Below are 16,784 nucleotides of genomic sequence, written 5' to 3' on the forward strand. Positions count from 1 at the left end.
GGGGAAATCCTCTCTCCTCTACAGTTTGTTCATTTGTGTAATGGAGATGACGGTATAGGTCCTTACAGGACCTAAGTGAGAAGAGACATGTAAGGGGCTTGGGTAAATTTGTAAACATGTAAGGGGTGGAAATTTACTACAGACTCTGAGTCACCTAAACGGGTAGCTCTGTGATCCTCTTTAACACAAGCCGTGAAACAAGTAGGCTCTGAGACCTGGTGCATTTCCTAAGCGCCCATGGCTTATCAGTGACATCGCCACATTTTGAATCAGGTTTTTCTGGGCTCTGATGAGAGGAGTCTTTTCCCTTCACCACCATTTCCCCTCTGCTGCAGAGGGCAAATGCACCCCAGCCACCCACTCAGCTGTGACAAGAGTTGGAGGTCTGCATGGGACAGGATTCCACTCAGAGGTGAGTGCAGTGCTGACCCCATCAGGTGCGGCAGTGGCACGTGAAAGCAGGCAGGGTTCTCTCTGGGTGGCCGTGACCTTGCCAGTTAGCCCCCCTTCTGGACCCATAGCCAGGAGGGCAGGAGTGAGTCCCTAGACTGTCTGCCAGAGTCCTGCACCTTTGCCCTTAATGCCAGGGCTGGGAGGAGATAGCCAGTCCTTAAGGAATGATGGGTTTATCTTCCAAGCACTCTCTCTCCCCATCATTCCTGAAACGCCGCTTGGTTTCTATAGAGTGCAAAAGAAAGCCTTTTTTTTTTTTTTTTTTTTTTTTTTTCTGAGACTGGTACCTGGTACAGCATATTAGGGCCCCAGCCCCAGAGATTCTGATCTGGCCTGTGTGAGGAGGGGCTAAATGCCTGCATTCTTATCAAGCACCTTTATTCTGTTGCAGGGTCATTTAAGAAAGAGCCTTGGGGGGCACCTGGGTGGCTCAGTCAGTCAAGCAGCTGACTTTGGCTCGGGTCATGATCTCACAGTTCGTGAGTTTGAGTCCCACATCGGGCGCTGTGCTGACAGCTCAGTGTGGAGCCTGCTTTGGACTCTGTCTCCCTCTGCTCCTCCCCTGCTCGCTCCCTGTCTCTCTCTCTCAAAAATAGACATTAAAAGAATTTTTTTCTTTTTTTTTTAAAGAGCCTTAATCCAGGGCCGCCTGGGTGGCTCAGTTGGTTAAGCGTCCAACTCATGTTTTCAGCTCAGGTCATGATCCGGTAGTTTGTGAGCCGGAGCCTTGGGGTGGGCTCTGTGCTGACAACAGAGCCTGCTTGGGATTCTCTCTCTCCCTCTCAAAATAAGTAAATATTTAAAAATAAAGAGAGAGAGAGGGAGAGAAAGAAGGGAGAGAGAAAGAAAAAGAAGGAAAGAAAGGAAGGAAAGAGAGAAGAAAGAAGGAAAGAAAGAAAAAGAAAAGAAAAAGAGAAAGAAAGATGGCTTTAATCCTAAGAAAAAGCAGCAGAGAGAGAGGGCTGGGAGTAACTTCTGCATACGGCACCTTATAGTCTGCCGGATCTGTATTCATTCCTTCAGAGGCCTCCCTGCGTGCCCAGCACAGAACCGATTGCTGGGGATACAAAGAGACAGAAGTACATGGTCCAGCGGGCCAGGCAGATAGGTAAGCCCATGTTAGAATTGCTGTCATAAAGGACGTGTGGAGTGCAGATGGAGAGTGACTGATTCTTTTGGTAGGTTTTTGTGGGAGGGAAGAAAGGGGAGTGTAAGAGTAGATCCCGAGCAACCTAATCTCAGCGAGAATCTTCCCTCCGGTCTCTAATGGAGAAAGTAACCGGGGAGGGGTGAGCATGGCCCGCTTGTCGTCATGTGAGCAGAGAGCAACCCTTCCCGATTCTGCCGTGGGCAGTAGTTCTTAACTTGCACAAAGAGCCCAGACTAATAAATCCACCACTCAATTGCAATCCCCACAGCGCGTTTATAGGCAGCAGCTGACTTTTATCAGCTAGTTTGTTCTTTCATATAAGCAGGGTTTTATGAGGGTCTCCTGAGCTGGCTCGTAACGTGGTGAAAGTCTGCAAAACTCAGCCATAAATTCCCAGCACCTGCCAAGCAGAGGATGCTATTTTCCAGGCACATTTTGTCCAGCTGGTGGCTCTGTCCCCTTGCCCGGTTTGCATTTTTGCACTTGTCTCTTTAAACTTGGATTTGTTTTTCAGCTCTCTGCGGCCTCTTTAAAGGCAACTGAAAAATGAGGGGTAGGGAAAAAGAACTAGAAAGTTACGTCTGTGCTAAAAATTACCCCTGGCTTATGTTGCTCTGAAAGCTGGTTCTGATCCCACTGCTGAAACAGAGACATCAGGCTTCCCGGCCACACGAACCCCAGGGCGGGGGACTGGAGGACAGTGCCAACCAAGCCCGTTATTAATATTTTGACTCTTTCCTGGGCCATCACCCTTTGTACTCACCATCCTTGGTTGTCAGTTCCGTAAACTAAAGGAATAGCTCCAGACGCCTTTTTCCCAAATGGGGAAAAAAAAAAAAAAAAGGCATGACATCTTTTCCCAGCACTTCGAACTCCCCCAAGACAGAGATACAAGTTGAATGCCCTCCCTCCTCCAAATAAGGCAAGACCTGGACGCTCTGAGGATGCCGGTTGGCCGAGGTGGCCCGGGTTACTCGGGAGAGCTACAAATGCCCCAGCGGAGCGTGCTGTCCGTCTAGGAAACATTGAGTGTGGCTCCAGACCTGTTCGTCTTTATGTTTGCAGCTTCTCTTTGTTTTGGTCAGGAGGTCATCAGGGCCGAAAGAAGACCCCTGTGGCTGCCCTTCACGCGACTTCCTCCTTGGCTCACTTTCCCTCGATCCCACTTCAGGGTGGCTTCATGGACACGTGACCTGTGCATCTAAGGGTCACCCGCCTTGGCTAAATGCTCTGCCGTCACCTGCTGGACATTCTTAATAGCTTTTGGACAAGAAGGGGGGATTTTCATTTGGCACTGGGCCCTGCAAAGTATGTTGCTGGTCCTGCCCTGCTTCCTCCTAGTAGTAGCTCCCTCAGACCTGTGGACAGACCCTCTCTCCTCCCAAGTCTGAGCCTGCGCAGAGCAGATGACTTATCCATCAGTGAGGAATCTGGCCTTGCTCCACTCCCAAAGGCTCCTGTTACCCGACCTTCTGGTTACAGGCCATCCCCATCATGTGACCATGTCTTCAAAGGCCCTGAAGAGGTGCTTCCCAGTCCCACTCAGCTGCTCCTGGCCCATTGTCACCTTTCAGAAATGATTTCTGGCTAATGCACTCCAGCAGGAGGAAGTGGGGGTCTAGGAGCACCCTAGGGCCAGATGATGGAAATCAAACAGGCCAGGAGTGGACCCCCACCCCGACAAAGAGCCACAGACCAGGCCAGGCAGAGCATCCTCCCTCCCCCAACCCCGCCTGGCGTGGGTGTCCAGATCCACCCGGCATTGCCACACCAGCGGAAACGGCGGTTGCTGCCCCAGCCAAGCCCTAGGACTGTGGCGACAACCCCGAATGGGCCCAGCCACCACATCAAGGACACAGCTCCACCCTCCTCTCTGCACCCCCTCCCACCTCAGGCTTCCCCGCCTCTCTCCTTCCCAGGAACCCAGGGCGTAACCTCTGCTTGGGATCAGGGTCGGTCATGGGCCTCTGCAGCTGCTACTGCAGTGTGGGGGAGAAGGTTCTGGACCGGCAGTGGGGACGTCTGCCACTCACCCCTGTGGGACCTGAGCAGGTAACTTGACCTCTCTGGTCCCCACTGTCTTGATCAAAAGACCAAAAACACAGTGGGGTGGACAAAAGTTTCAACTTCGTAGGGCCACTGCAAAAAAGTAAATGGGCTGATACGTGAGGAAGAACTTTAAATTGTATACAAGTACAAGTCATTTTCCTCTGAGAAGTGCCGGGGTGTAATGGAAAGGATTGGGGAACCAACAAGAATAATCCTGTGATTACTATTTACTGAGCAATCTCTCCGCTTCATGCTTATATCGAGAGCTTTGTATCCATTATAACAACCCCGTGGGGTAGGCACTGTTTCCCTAAGGAGCCGGATTTAGGAAGGTCGTGTGATTTCTCCAAGGTCACACTGCCGATCTGCAATTTTCATCCTTGACGAGCCCCAGTATTCAATCTACTGCATAGTCGTCTGAGACAGACCTGGCGGGGTGTCCCTGGTCAAGTCATCTAAACCTCTCCGTGCCTCAGTTTCCTCCCCTGGGTAATGGAGACCATTATCTCCCTCTGACAACCACCAGGATAAAACAAGTCCGTGTGTAGAGCACACCCAACATGGTGCTGGGTACGTCGTCTCTCCCTAGCAACTCTTGCCTCAGGAGCTGCTCCGGGCCGCATGGTGGCTGACACCAGCCCTGAGCAGAAGTTCCCAGCATGGGCCTGAGAGTCCCTGAAGCAGGCAGGGGTTCTGGTGACTGCTGGGTGAGGGAAGCGTTGCTCACATAGGAGAGGAAGGTGTGTCATTTCCTGGCTGCATTTGGCTACACTTCAGAGGCAAGGGCGGTGGATGTTGAGACTTCCCCCAGCCCAGGGCAATCTGGGGACCTGCCTCATTTCTGTGTCTATCCACTGAAGTCACCATCATTCTCCGTGAGTTACCAAAGCATGAGGATTCCACGCCACTGCATGGGGGCAAGTGCACCCGGTGCAGGGAGCCCGGTGGACGTGCGTGAGCATAACCAGTGCCAGTGACGCACGCTGTGGACCCGCCGCTTTGGTCCAAGGCGTGGGATCCGAGGGCACTCCTCCCCCGTGGAGGACTCTAACCTAATAGCTTCCTCCAACTCACCACCCCTAGGTCTGGCCGCGGGGGCCAGCAGGAGACTGGCAAGCCCTGGAGCTGCCCTCATTTATACTCTGTGTGTAACTCTGACCGAGTCAGGGAAAACAGCCTCTCCATCGGCGAGGATTTAAGAATTTAGACCAGGGGAGCCTGGGTGGCTCAGTCGGTTAAGCGTCCGACTTCGGCTCAGGTCTTGATCTCGCAGTTCGTGGGTTCAAGCCCCGCGTCAGGCTCTGTGATGACAGCTCGGAGCCTGGAGCCTGCTTCGGATTCTGTGTCTCCCTCTCTCTCTGCCCCTCCTCCCCCCTCAAAAATAAACAAACATTAAAAAAAAATTTAGACCAGTGGTTCTTATTCTTGGCTGCACATTGGAGTCACTTGGGGCACTTTAAGAAGCGCCAATGCCTGCATCCACCCCCACAATTCTGGTTTAATTGGCGGGAATGCCGTCATTTTAAAAGCACAGCCCTCTCCCCCATGACTTTAATACGTGGCAAAGGCTTGAGAACAACTCATCCATTTAAAAATCTGTCTTTGAGTGTCTACTATGTGCCAGGTGCTATGCTGGGCTCCAAGCTGACCTAGAGTCTGGACCTCTACCTGCATGGAGCTTGCATCCTGGTGGGGAGTGACAAAGGAGGCAAGAAAATGGATAATTTTGATGGTAAGAGTAATGGGATAGACTGACTTGGGGAGGGGCCAAGAGGGGCAGAGAAGGCTTTCTGAGAAGGTAACGTGTGCACAAATGAAGTGAAAAAAACAGAGATGCGTTATCTGGTGCGATGGTTCTCAGAGTGTTGTCTGGGGACTCGGGCCCCTTTCAGGGGATCCGCTGGTGAAGACGTGGCATAACACTGAGACACTGTATGTTGTTTCTACTCACGTTCTCTCATGAGTGTACAAGGGGGCTTTGCAATGCCCCATGATATGTAATGACATCATTGCTCTGACAGCTAATAGGACACGTGCTTGTGCGCTCGACTGTTTCAAAACATTCTTAGATTTAATTTCTAATAACCCACGTAACCCTCATAAACACAAACAGAAGCTCTTTGGGGGCCTCATTTTTTTTTTATGTCTTTATCCTTTTGATTTAACAAGTAAATTACTCAGTTTTTCCTTTAAATTTCTTTTTTTTTAACTTATATTCAAATTAGTTAGCATATAGTGCAACAATGATTTCAGAAGTAGAGTCCTTAATGCCCCTTACCCACTTAGCCCGTCCCCCCTCCCCTAACCCCTCCAGTAACCTTCTGTTTGTTCTCCATATTTACGACTCTCTTCTGTTTTGTCCCCCTCTCTGTTTTTATATTATTTTTGCTTCCCTTCCCTTGTGTTCATCTGTTTTGTGTCTTAACGTCCTCATGTGAGTGAAGTCATATGATATTTGTCTTTCTCTGACTAATTTTGCTTGGCGTAATACCCTCTAGTTCCATCCACGTAGTTGCAAATGACAAGATTTCATATTCTTTGTGATTGCCGAGTAATACTCCATTGTATACATATACCACATCTTCTTTATCCATTCATCCGTCAGTGGATATTTGGGCTCTTTCCATACTTTGGGTATTATTGATAGTGCTGCTATAAACATTGGGATGCATGTGTCCCTTTGAAACAGCACACCTGTATCCCTTCAATAAATACCTAGTAGTGCAATCGCTGGGTCGTAGGGTAGTTCTATTTTTAATTTTTTGAAGAACGTTCATACTGTTTTCCAGAGTGGCTGCACCAGCTTGCATTCCCACCAACAATGCAAAAGAGATCCTCTTTCTCCCTATCCTCGCCAACGTCTGTTATTGCCTGAGTTGTTCATGTTAGCCATGCTGACAGGTGTAAGGTGGTATCTCATTGTGGTTTTGATTTGTATTTCTTGGGGTCTTCAATTTTAAGAATGTAATGGTGCCGAGGCGCCTGGGTGGCTCAGTCAGTGAAGCGTCCGATTCTTGATTTCGGCTCAGGCCATGATCTCATGGTTCATGAGATCGAGCCCCATGAAGGCTCTGTGCTGACAGTGCGGAGCCCGCTTGGGATTTTCTCTCTCTCCCTCTGTCTCTCTGCCCATCCTTCAGAATAAAATAAACATTTAAAAAAATGTAATGGGGTCATGAGACCAAAAAGTTTGAAAACTGCTGATCTGATGGAAAAGTCTTCCAGAGGGTCCTGCGGTGGAAGCCAGCTTGGTGTGTTCAGAAAGGAGCAGGAAGGCAAGGGGGGCAGAGTGGAGAGAGGTGTCAGTGGCAGATGAGGTGGGAGGGGAAGCCCAAGGCCAGGCATACGGGGACCTGGAAGGAGGGTCACCCCAGGCGGAGGAGGACAGAGAGGCTGTCCAGATGTGAGATAGAAGATCAAACCAGGGCTCCAGCAGTGGAGATGGAGAGAAGCCCATTCCAGAGAGGTTTGGAGGGTGGGGTCAACCAAGCCGGTAATAAATGTAGGGAATGAGGGACAATGGCTTCAAGCTGTTAGCCATACACCAAGGTCGGGGACACAGGAGCTGAATGAGTTTTGGGGTGGGTGGTGGGAGACAGCATATGAGTAGTGTCAGGGGTGGGGGGATGCCCAGCCCATTTCTGGACAGGTAGGTTTGGACATCATCAGAGGAGTCAGCACTAGAGTGATAAAGCTTTGGGAGAATGTGTGCAGAGAGAAGAAGAGGCATCCGAGGGACCTTGTTAGGGAATCTCACCGTGGACTACATGGCCCAAGTTGATGTCAGAGAGGGTCAGAGGAGAACCAGAAGGTCCTGGGGGCCAGGAGCCAAGGAAGGAGAGTTCCAAGAAGAGAGGAAGGTCTAGGCTGGTAAGAGTGCAGAGGGGTTCTGTAGGGTAAGGACAGAACCACGCAGGCTATGATCTCTGTAAGAAGAATTTCTTGGTGGGGAGAGGGGTGCCTGAGTGGCTCAGTTGGTTGGGGATCTGACTGGCTCAGGTCATGACCTCACAGCTTGTGAGTTCCAGCCCCTCATTGAGCTCTGTGCTGACAGCTCAGAACCTGGAGCCTGCTTCGGATTCTGCGTCTCCCTTGCTCTCTGCCCTCCCTTTTCATGATCTGTCTCTCTCTCTCTCTCTCTCTCTCTCTCTCTCTTAAAAATAAAAAACATTAAAAACAATTTTTTTTTAAGACGAGTTTCTTGGAGTGCCTGGGTGGCTCAGTCAGTTAAGCGTCCAACTTCGGCTCAGGTCATGATCTCATGGTTTGTGAGTTTGAGCCCTGAGTCGGGCTCTGTGCTGACAGCTCAGAGCCTGGAGCCTGCTTCGGATTCTGTGTCTCTCTGTCTCTCTCTGCCCCTCCCCCCGCTCATGCTCTGTCTCTGTCTTAAAAATAAATAAAACATTAAAAAAAAAAGATGAGTTTCTTGGGTTGTAGGGTAGCTAGCTTGCATGGACTGAGGGGTGACATGGGATGAGGCCACGGAGTGAAGAGTGCAGACTTTCAAGAGGGAAAGGAAGACAATAGCTTGAAGGAGATGTAGAGGCTCTGTTAGAATGGAGGGGACAGGAACTGTTTGTGTAGGTGAGAGGGGATGGTTGGTGGCACCGAGTCCCAGGGCACAGGTGGAGAGGCTGGCTCAGGCCCGGGCAGGGAAGGACACAAGCAGTCCCAATGGGTGTGGGGGGGGGGGAGGGAGGAAAGGGAAGGAGCATCATCTGGGTGGCAGGTAGGAGGCAAGGTGGTTTGCTATGGGGCACCAGCCAGTGGGGGCTTGAAGAGAGAGGGAAGGTTTGGACGGCTGCCAAGGAGGCTACGTGAGGAAGTTTCAGAGCTCACAGCAAGCCTGGCTTGGGATTCTTCTGCCCCCCCACCCCCCTCCACCCACAGTGGACCCAGAGGCTCAGAGGACACCACAGACTGGCTTGAAGAAGGACTTCCCTTAAAGAGCTCCTCATACCTTCCCCTAGTATTTCCCACTTACCCTCTCCATATTGGGAGGAAATGGACGGAAGAGAGGTAGGAATTAACATCTCACTTGATATGGGGAAATAGAGGCTGAGGGAAGGGAAGCCTTCACAAAACTGAAAGCAGCCAGGACCATAATGCAGCTGTCGTTCCCCTGAGTTGGGACCCACGGGGTCGTGCCTTCAGCAGAACCCTCCTCCTCCTCCCCGCCAGGGCTCCCTCCCAGGCTTATCCACCTTGACTCCTCTTCTTTCCTGCCTCCTCGTTCCCCTCCCCCATCCCACTCCAGCGTATGGTCCCGGGGAGGTGGCCCTGTCCACCCCTCTCACAAATCTGTCCTTCCCTTTTCCCGCTGCCGGGACTGTTGCTGCCTCTGCCCCCAGTCTCCCCCCTTCCAGTCCACCCTCTGCCAAGAGGGTTGCTGCAAAGTAGAGCTCTAACTATGTGGTCCTCTTACTTCTGAAGTCTTTCAAAGATTCCCAGAGTGTCCAGGTAGAGACCCAAACTCTTCATGAAACGAGCAGGATATTCACAGCCTCTCCTTAGCCTGCTGACCCCTCTCTTCATCTCCCAGCATACTGCTCAGGTCTCCCCTGCCCCCATCCCTTTGTCCGCAGGCTTCTGCCCTAAAGTCCTTCTCCCTGTATCCACCCAGGGACGTTCTGTTTGCTTGCGGTTGAAACATCACCTCCTCTGTGAAGTCTGCCTTGATCACCCAGGCCGAGTCGCCTCCCTCATCTGAGGCTTCCCAGTACCTCATACTCCTGGAGAACAGCCCATCCCGTTCTATGGTGACCAGCTATTTATACATCGATCTCCTTCCCCTGGACTGTGAGCTTCTCCAGAGCAGGGGCCAGGCCCGGTCCTCTGTTATGTCCCAGCAAGGAACAGAATCGGGAGCCTCATGGGTGCTGAAAATGGAGGAAGAATCAATCAGTGTTCTCATGGATCTTGTGTCATCAGTGTGGGAAGCACTGCTATAGCTTGTTATCTGGTTTTGTACAATCCAAAAGTGCATAGGGACTCAAAGACCCAGGGAAGGGGCTTTGCAGCGCGTGGAGGAGGACTCAGGCCCCCCCGGGAGCAAGAGCGTGTACAGAGGACCATGGCACCTTGCTTCCAGGTGCCCCTGCAGAAGCCCTCCATGAAGCCATTAGCCAGCACCACGGGGGAGTCACCCCCTGCCGGCTGGGCCTCTGGACAACACAGACCCTAGAAGCGCTGATGGCCAGGAGGCCCGAACGAGGTAGCAATCACTCATCAGTTCAGGCTGGCACAAGTCTGCCCTGTCCGGCGGCAGGGGGCTGCATGGAATGAACCCGGCTCCGAGAAGCCTTGGCTCCCCGAGCCTGCGTGACAGCCCAGACAGTTAAAATGGTTGTGCACAGTCACATCTGCAGGTAATTTCTGCATCCATCTGCACTGGAATGGATCTCAGTCAATTAATTAGAACAACACCCTCTGTCCCAGCGCCATCTCTCAGGAGGGGGGCGGGGTGCCCCGTGTCCCCTGGAGAGCACGTTGCTCAGGCTCTGTGTTGGAACCCACTGTCTCCTAGTGGGCTCTAATTGCATTAGGGGGAACCATGAGGTCAGCCGGCATGCTCGTTCCGGTCGGCTTGGCTCCCAGCCGCCTGGGTGCGTGCGCAAGGAGCTCCCAGGCCGTGCTGCCTGACATTTGCAATCGTTTAATGGGAACAAGTTCCATCTTTGAGCTCTGCGCAGCCTTTCATACAGCAGCCAAACTGTCCGCCCTAGACGGGACATAAATCCTGCTGGCGAGTCACTGGGCCAGTTCTCCTCCTGGAGCTGCTTCATTCCCAAAGCTGGCCAGGGGCAGCTCCTCGCACCCCGGTTTGAGAAAGACCCCAGGGAATGGATGGGGTGCAGAGGAGAGAGCACTGTACTGCGAGGCAAGGAGCATCATTCCAGGCTGGGTAAGCCACTTCACTCTCCGAGCTTTAGATGATACCTGCTTCTCTTAATTGGTCTAAGAACTAAAGGCCCCAACTATGCCTGACACCCTGCAGAACACAGAAAGTGCTTCTTTCCACATGTACTAGCTGGATGACCTTGGGTGAGATACACAGCTTCTCTGCGCTTCAGTGACCTCATTTGCAAAAATGAGACCGTGATGGAGTGCATCATCCACGGCGGTTGTGAGGCTAGATGTGAGCGTGAATGGGGTGTGATCAGAACGGTGCCTGGCCCATAGAAAGCACTCAGCACACGTCACTATACACTTAGCACAGCTGTCTTTGGTTTTACTCCTTTGTAGGACACAGTTATAGGAGAAAGACCTGGTAAACACATTTCTTGGGATGTCTTGGAGGTTAATTCTCTCCTGGTGGGATCCTGAGCTGAGACGAGTTGCAGGTTTGGAGGAGAAAGGAGGCCAGTGGGAGGGGAGGACTGAGTTCCAGACTGACCAAATGTCTTATTCATTTAACAAAAATTGACTGAGGTCCTAGTGTGTGCCAAGTGCAAGGCTCATAATGTACAGTTGATAGGGATGTCTATCCAGGATACTGTCACTCATGTGATCTGGTGATTTCATTTTCCTCTTTGCTGGGCTATCCATTTTCTGCAAATCACCCATGAAAGGGAAAGGCTCCCTGACACGAGCCCAGCTGAGGTTCTGGGTGCATCTCACTGGGGCACAGGTCCCAGGCCCACATAGTTTTAGGATCTTCCTCTGTTCGGGGCTTTCCTTCTTTTTCTGGTCCAAGCCCTCTTCCTCCAGGAAGTCCTCCGAGTTCCCCTCTTGACTGGCTCACATATCCTGTCATCAGCTCCCCATTCTCTATCACTAACAACGTATACCTTGACGTTGCCCAGTTCCTTGTCCGTGACCTCGGATGGGTCGGCACCATGTCTCTTGTTGTCTGCTCTTGTCCAGAACCCAGTAGATGTCCAGCACAGAGTAGGTGCTCCACAAATATTTGTCAAACAAAGGAGTGAAACACGGACTTTGGGCCTGTGACCAGGTGTAGGACTGGGGCCCTTGAGAGGTAACCAACCTCCACCTTGGACAGTCCCTCAGGCTTCCCCCACACCCAGCCAGTATGGACTATCTCCAGGGCCAATGATCTCACCATCTTCCTCTGGTTTCTGTTCTAGTTTCGAAGTCCCTATTGGTCAGGAAGTTCTTCCCGATGTCTGCCTAAATCTCCAGGAATAACTTAAGCCTGTTGTCCCACAGCCAGGCAGCATGGGGGCAGATGGGTGTCCTCCCTGAACACCTCTCCTTGCTTCCCTGAGGGAAGACTGCACCAGGGACCAGAACAGGAAAGTGAGTGGGGGCGAGGGACAGGTTGGAAGTGGAACTTTCAAATGTCAATCCCATGTTCCCGAGGAAATAGAATGTAGTTGTGGTAAGTAGGGCTTGGCAAAGCAGAGCTGCGTATGACCAGAATCTTAAGAGCTTCCCTGGTGGAGAGGCACCCATGATGGAGGGGGGTGATCTCTCAAGCCATGGGCAGCCAGGCCTCCCCGAAGCATGGCAAGTGCTTGCTAAATGCATGTCCTGAGGCAGCGGGAATCCTGGAATGCCTACCAGGTGGTAGTGGAGGAAGCAGTGGGGTGGAAGTCTCCAGAACCTTCGCCTCCCAGGCTGGCGTCGAAAAGAGAAATGCAGCCTGACCTGGACAGAGGACCCCAGAACCCAGGCCAGGACTACTCACCCCCCGGCAGCCCAGCAAGAAGAGCAGGCCCTGTGCTGGCCCAGAGATGATGAAACGGATTTACAGGGGCCCAGGAAACTGCAACCCACACTCTCCTCCCCACTTCCTCGCTCCTTAAAGTGATGTTTTCAGTCTCCCAAATTCATGCTGGTGATTCCAGCAGGGTCATGGTGGGACAGCCCTGGACCAGGAGGCAAGGAACTTGCAGTCAGGCCCCAGTGTGTGTAACCTTGGGCAAGTCTCTTCTCTCTGAGCCCTGAGTTATTTCTCCCATACGGAGTGGGTGAGGGGCGAGACGATGAAGTGCTTCTTGCTTTTTACAGGAGTAGACACTTTAGCATTTGGAGAGAAATCCGAGGTAGAATGCCCAGAAGGAAAACAAATAAAAGTGGGGCTGCTCTGGTTGGGGTGGGGGAGGGCCTGGGGTCCCACCATGCCCTTGTGCCTCTGAGCATCTCTGCCAAATTCATGGCTAGAAGCCATGGGACTGCATGGTCTCTAAGACACTTGTTCTCAAGCTCAGTGGGGCTCCTAAGCAGGTTAGGACTGGGAGGTTCAAGGGCAATGCTAGAGCCCAGTTTAGTAGTGGGGACAGAGGATGCTAGGCCCGCTGTGGCGTGCTTGTGAAGAGGACATTTCTCAAACAGAACTAGGTTCCTGGGGATGTCCTGCTCCACCTGAAGGACCAAAATGAACCACCTCCCTCCTGAAGCTGTGCATGGAGGCAGACCCAGACTTTCCTCGGGATGCCTTTGGGGACACACTGCCTAGAGGAGACTGATCTGATGACCTTTGGGGGCCTGCGCCTTGGGCAGGGACAGCAGGAAGCAGGCGTGGAGGAAAGCTCCGAGCACGAACCCCGACCCCGTCTAGAAGTGACTTGAGTCCTTGTGTCCAGACTTGCTCTCTCCTGGGGGAGCTAACTTTGAGAGCACCAGGCCAGCCCCTGCCTCCAGCTTCTGCCCCGGAAACCCCCTCATTCCACGCTATCTGCTTAATCCCTGTTAACAGCAGGCTGACCTCCCGCCTCTGCGGCCTCACATTGTGCCTGCCCCAGTCTTCACAGGCCTCCTTCGAAAAATAAATAAATACTCTCTCCATTATCCCATTAGCAGCTTCACAGGTTTTTCTGATATTAGTTCCCAACTCCAGTGAAAGTGGAAACACGTGTCCCGAAAAACCTCTGCTCGCCCACCGGCCACGGGGGTGGGGCGGGCGGATGCTAAACTCCAGGCAAGAGTTGGGCCGGTCCACCTGCAGCTGCGCCCCCCCCAGGAGAGAAGGCTTCAGAACCAGCTCAGCTTCCCTCAAGCTGGGCCAACCCCAGCATCTACTGGAGGCCTCCCCACTCCAGACACAAGGAGCTAGAAGATGCAGCTTCCGCACACAGGTCCTTATTGGCTGTGTATCTTCAGGCAAAGCTCTTTACCTCTCTGGGCCTCAGGTTCTTTCTTAAAATGGAGATTGTAACTCCTATCTTGAAGGATTGGAGGACCAAAATAATCTGAGAGAACAAGGAAGGGTCTTAAAAGGCACAAAGTGTTTTGCCAGTGTGGGCAGGGTAGCTGGGAAATATTTTACTTTTCTGGCTTTTGCTTCTGCAGATTTAGAAAAGGAATCAGCCAGGCCTTCCCTCACCATGCTGTCTGACAGCCCAAGAGAGGGGCCTTTGGGAGCTCAGACACTCTGAGTTGGCCTGTCTGCCTTCCACTCGGTGCCGACCGAACTCCACTTATCACGGCCACAGCTCTCTGAGAAGGTTCTAGAATGCCAGACTGTTGGTTCCTCGAGGTGGGGCAGGGAGCTGCCCAGGGGCCTCATCAATACACATCGCAGGCCCCAGCACAGTGCAGAATCAGGCTGGGAGCTGGGGATGTGTTTGTTTCCCCACTCCATCCATCTCTTGGCCCTTTCTCCCTTCTTCTGCCCATGGCCCCAGGCAAGGGGCCCAGGGAAAGGCAAGGCCAGCCCTTTGGTCCAGGTGTGCAGGGGTGTGGGCTGCTTCTGGCTGCCCACTGGGCACCGGAGACGCGAGCAGGCAGGCAGGCAGTTCTATTAGTCTGAGCAGAGCCTGTCAGCAGCCAGGATCTGTCAACAGTGCCTGTGAGGTCACTGCTCTGCTTCCCTATTCCTAATGAAGTAGGACTAAGTCCCAGCTGAAGCCATCTCCAAAACCCTCTTGTCTCTTGGCTCCCATCCTCCTGCCCCTCCCAGTGCCTCCCAGAACCCAGTCCTGCTTCATTTCTGTGCGGGACTTTCTTTCAGCATGCCCAGGCCTCCGAGGCAGCCATGCTCCAATCAATGCCATTCAATGCCAGGTTTGAAATGTGACTCTTCTTGATCGGCTGCGTGACGTTAGACAAACGGCCTAACTTCTCCGCACCACTGACTTTCTCAGCTTTAAAGTGCAGATGGCATGTGACATCGCCACAACAGTCTGGTGAGATCAGGCGTTAACGCGGTACCTGGTGCTTTGCAAGCCGCCTGGAGAACAAGCCGTTGTCAGTTCTCTCCCTCCATCCCTGGGAATCAGCACCAGGAACAGTAGAGCAAGCCAATGAGTGCGTGAAGGCATGCTCAGTCCTCGGCCCCACGCCCCAGCTCCCCCCCTTCTGGTCTCCTGGCCAGGTGGGAGACCCTGTCAGCTTTGCCAAAGTGTGGTTTCCTGGCGGACGGGAAAGGCTGTCCAGACACCTGGGAGCAGCAGGATGAGTATGCCCGGACAGCCTCCCTGGGCAGACAGGACCCTGGAGCACATTCCTGGCTGGCGAGCCGAACTTGCCCACCTGTACCACCGCCCTTGGCTTCAGTGCTCCGTCTGATGAGTTGGCCTCATCTTACTAATCCCACTGCTCACTGTGGGTCCATGTCAGCTGCATGGCAGCGTCTGGCCTTCCTTTCCCTGAGATTGGACCAGGACAGTCTTCCACCGGTGACCCTTGGAGGGTGCGGGGAGGCTGGGAGACGCCTGTAACCTATCGTAGCCATTGTTGGTCCTCAAGGGGGCAGAAGGGAGGGCTGAGCCTTCTCTCTCCTAGGATCTTGGGCTCTCTCCCGCTGGGGGCTAGAGAGTCCAGGGAGGGTCTTGGAGTCAGCTGAACACTTTGGCATCAGGTTCCTCATAGGCTGCGGTGGGGGTGGGCAGGCCCAGCCCCCTCTTGCCAGACATTGGTGGGGGGCTGGGCACGGCCTTGTGGGGAGCTGGCCTGGACACGGCAGGGGGGGCTGGACCGCCTGACCTCCTGTGAGTCCAGAGGCTACAATTCATGAGTGATTCTCCCCTCTGAGCAGCTCTCCTGGGAAAGCAGGCAGGTCTGGGTCAAGGGGAGGGAGTCTGGTATGGACCATATTCAGGGGCGGATTAGCTGGGGGAACTGCTCCCACCAGCAGGGAGGGGAGAGATAAAGCCTGTGAGCTGGAGAAGGGGGCCCAGCACGGAGACATTCCCTCCCCTGACCCCAGGCCCGTGCAGAGCTGATGTCTGTGGTGGGGGAGGGGGCCGCCCCCTTTCCCAGGGTACTGGCCAGGGGAGCCCAGCACTTTCTCAGGCCCTTTATTAAATTTCTCAGGAGCAAGAGGGGAGGTTATCCCTCCCCTTCTTCCCTGAACTCCCCTCCTTTTGTCTCCCTCCCCAGGAGGGTCGGAAAGGAGCTTTTCTCATTATTGTGGTTATTAAAAAGTAAATGAGCCAGAGACACACACACACAGAGACAGAGACAGAGACAGAGGCAAGCAAAGAGAGACAAAGAAAGGCCGGCAGATAGAAGAGGGAGCTGGGAAGACAGAGACCGAAGGAGGTAGACACAGAGACTCTGAGAGACAGAGAGAAATAGATGGCCGACGATTCATCCGGGGCACCTTGGTGAACTGGCAAAAATGGAGGCTTTGCACTTTCAACCTCTTTTAAAAGGCCCACCTGGTATGCAGTCGTGTGGCCTTGCTTTTTTTAGTATATGTGCTGCCGAAGCGAGCACTGGCCAAGCTCCTTCATCTACTTGAGTCTCAGTTTCCTCATCTGCAAAATGGAAAGGATAATTCTTACTTTGTAGTATCACTGTGAGGTATAGAAACACATCTGTACTGAGTGCAAAGCCTGGAAGTTGAGAGGCGCTCAAAATACGGCTTAAATGTACGGTCTATGCTACCTGTGTATATAGGGCGTGGGGGCCGTGGCAGCAGGCACTCAGCGGTGCCTTGGGAAGGCGAGGGCAGAAGCCCCTCCCTGGGGAAGGCCTGTTTTGGGGGCTCGGTACCCCCTCCTTGCTCCTCACCTCACTTCTGTGAGTCAGTTCTTGGCTACTGAGTGGAAAGAGTAAACTGGACTGGGGATGTCCACCTCCGGTTGTTTGTTCATTTTTTGTTTTCGTTTTTAATTTTTGAGAGAGAGAGAGAGACAGAGTGTGAGCAGGGGAGGGGCAGAGACAGAGAGACAGAATGCAAATCAAGCTCCAGGCTCCAAGCTGTCAGCACAGAGCCTGATGC

The sequence above is a fragment of the Panthera pardus genome, unplaced genomic scaffold (assembly GCF_024362965.1).
Source record: "Panthera pardus isolate Hobbes unplaced genomic scaffold, ASM2436296v1 HiC_scaffold_11, whole genome shotgun sequence".
Classification (NCBI taxonomy): domain Eukaryota; kingdom Metazoa; phylum Chordata; class Mammalia; order Carnivora; family Felidae; genus Panthera; species Panthera pardus.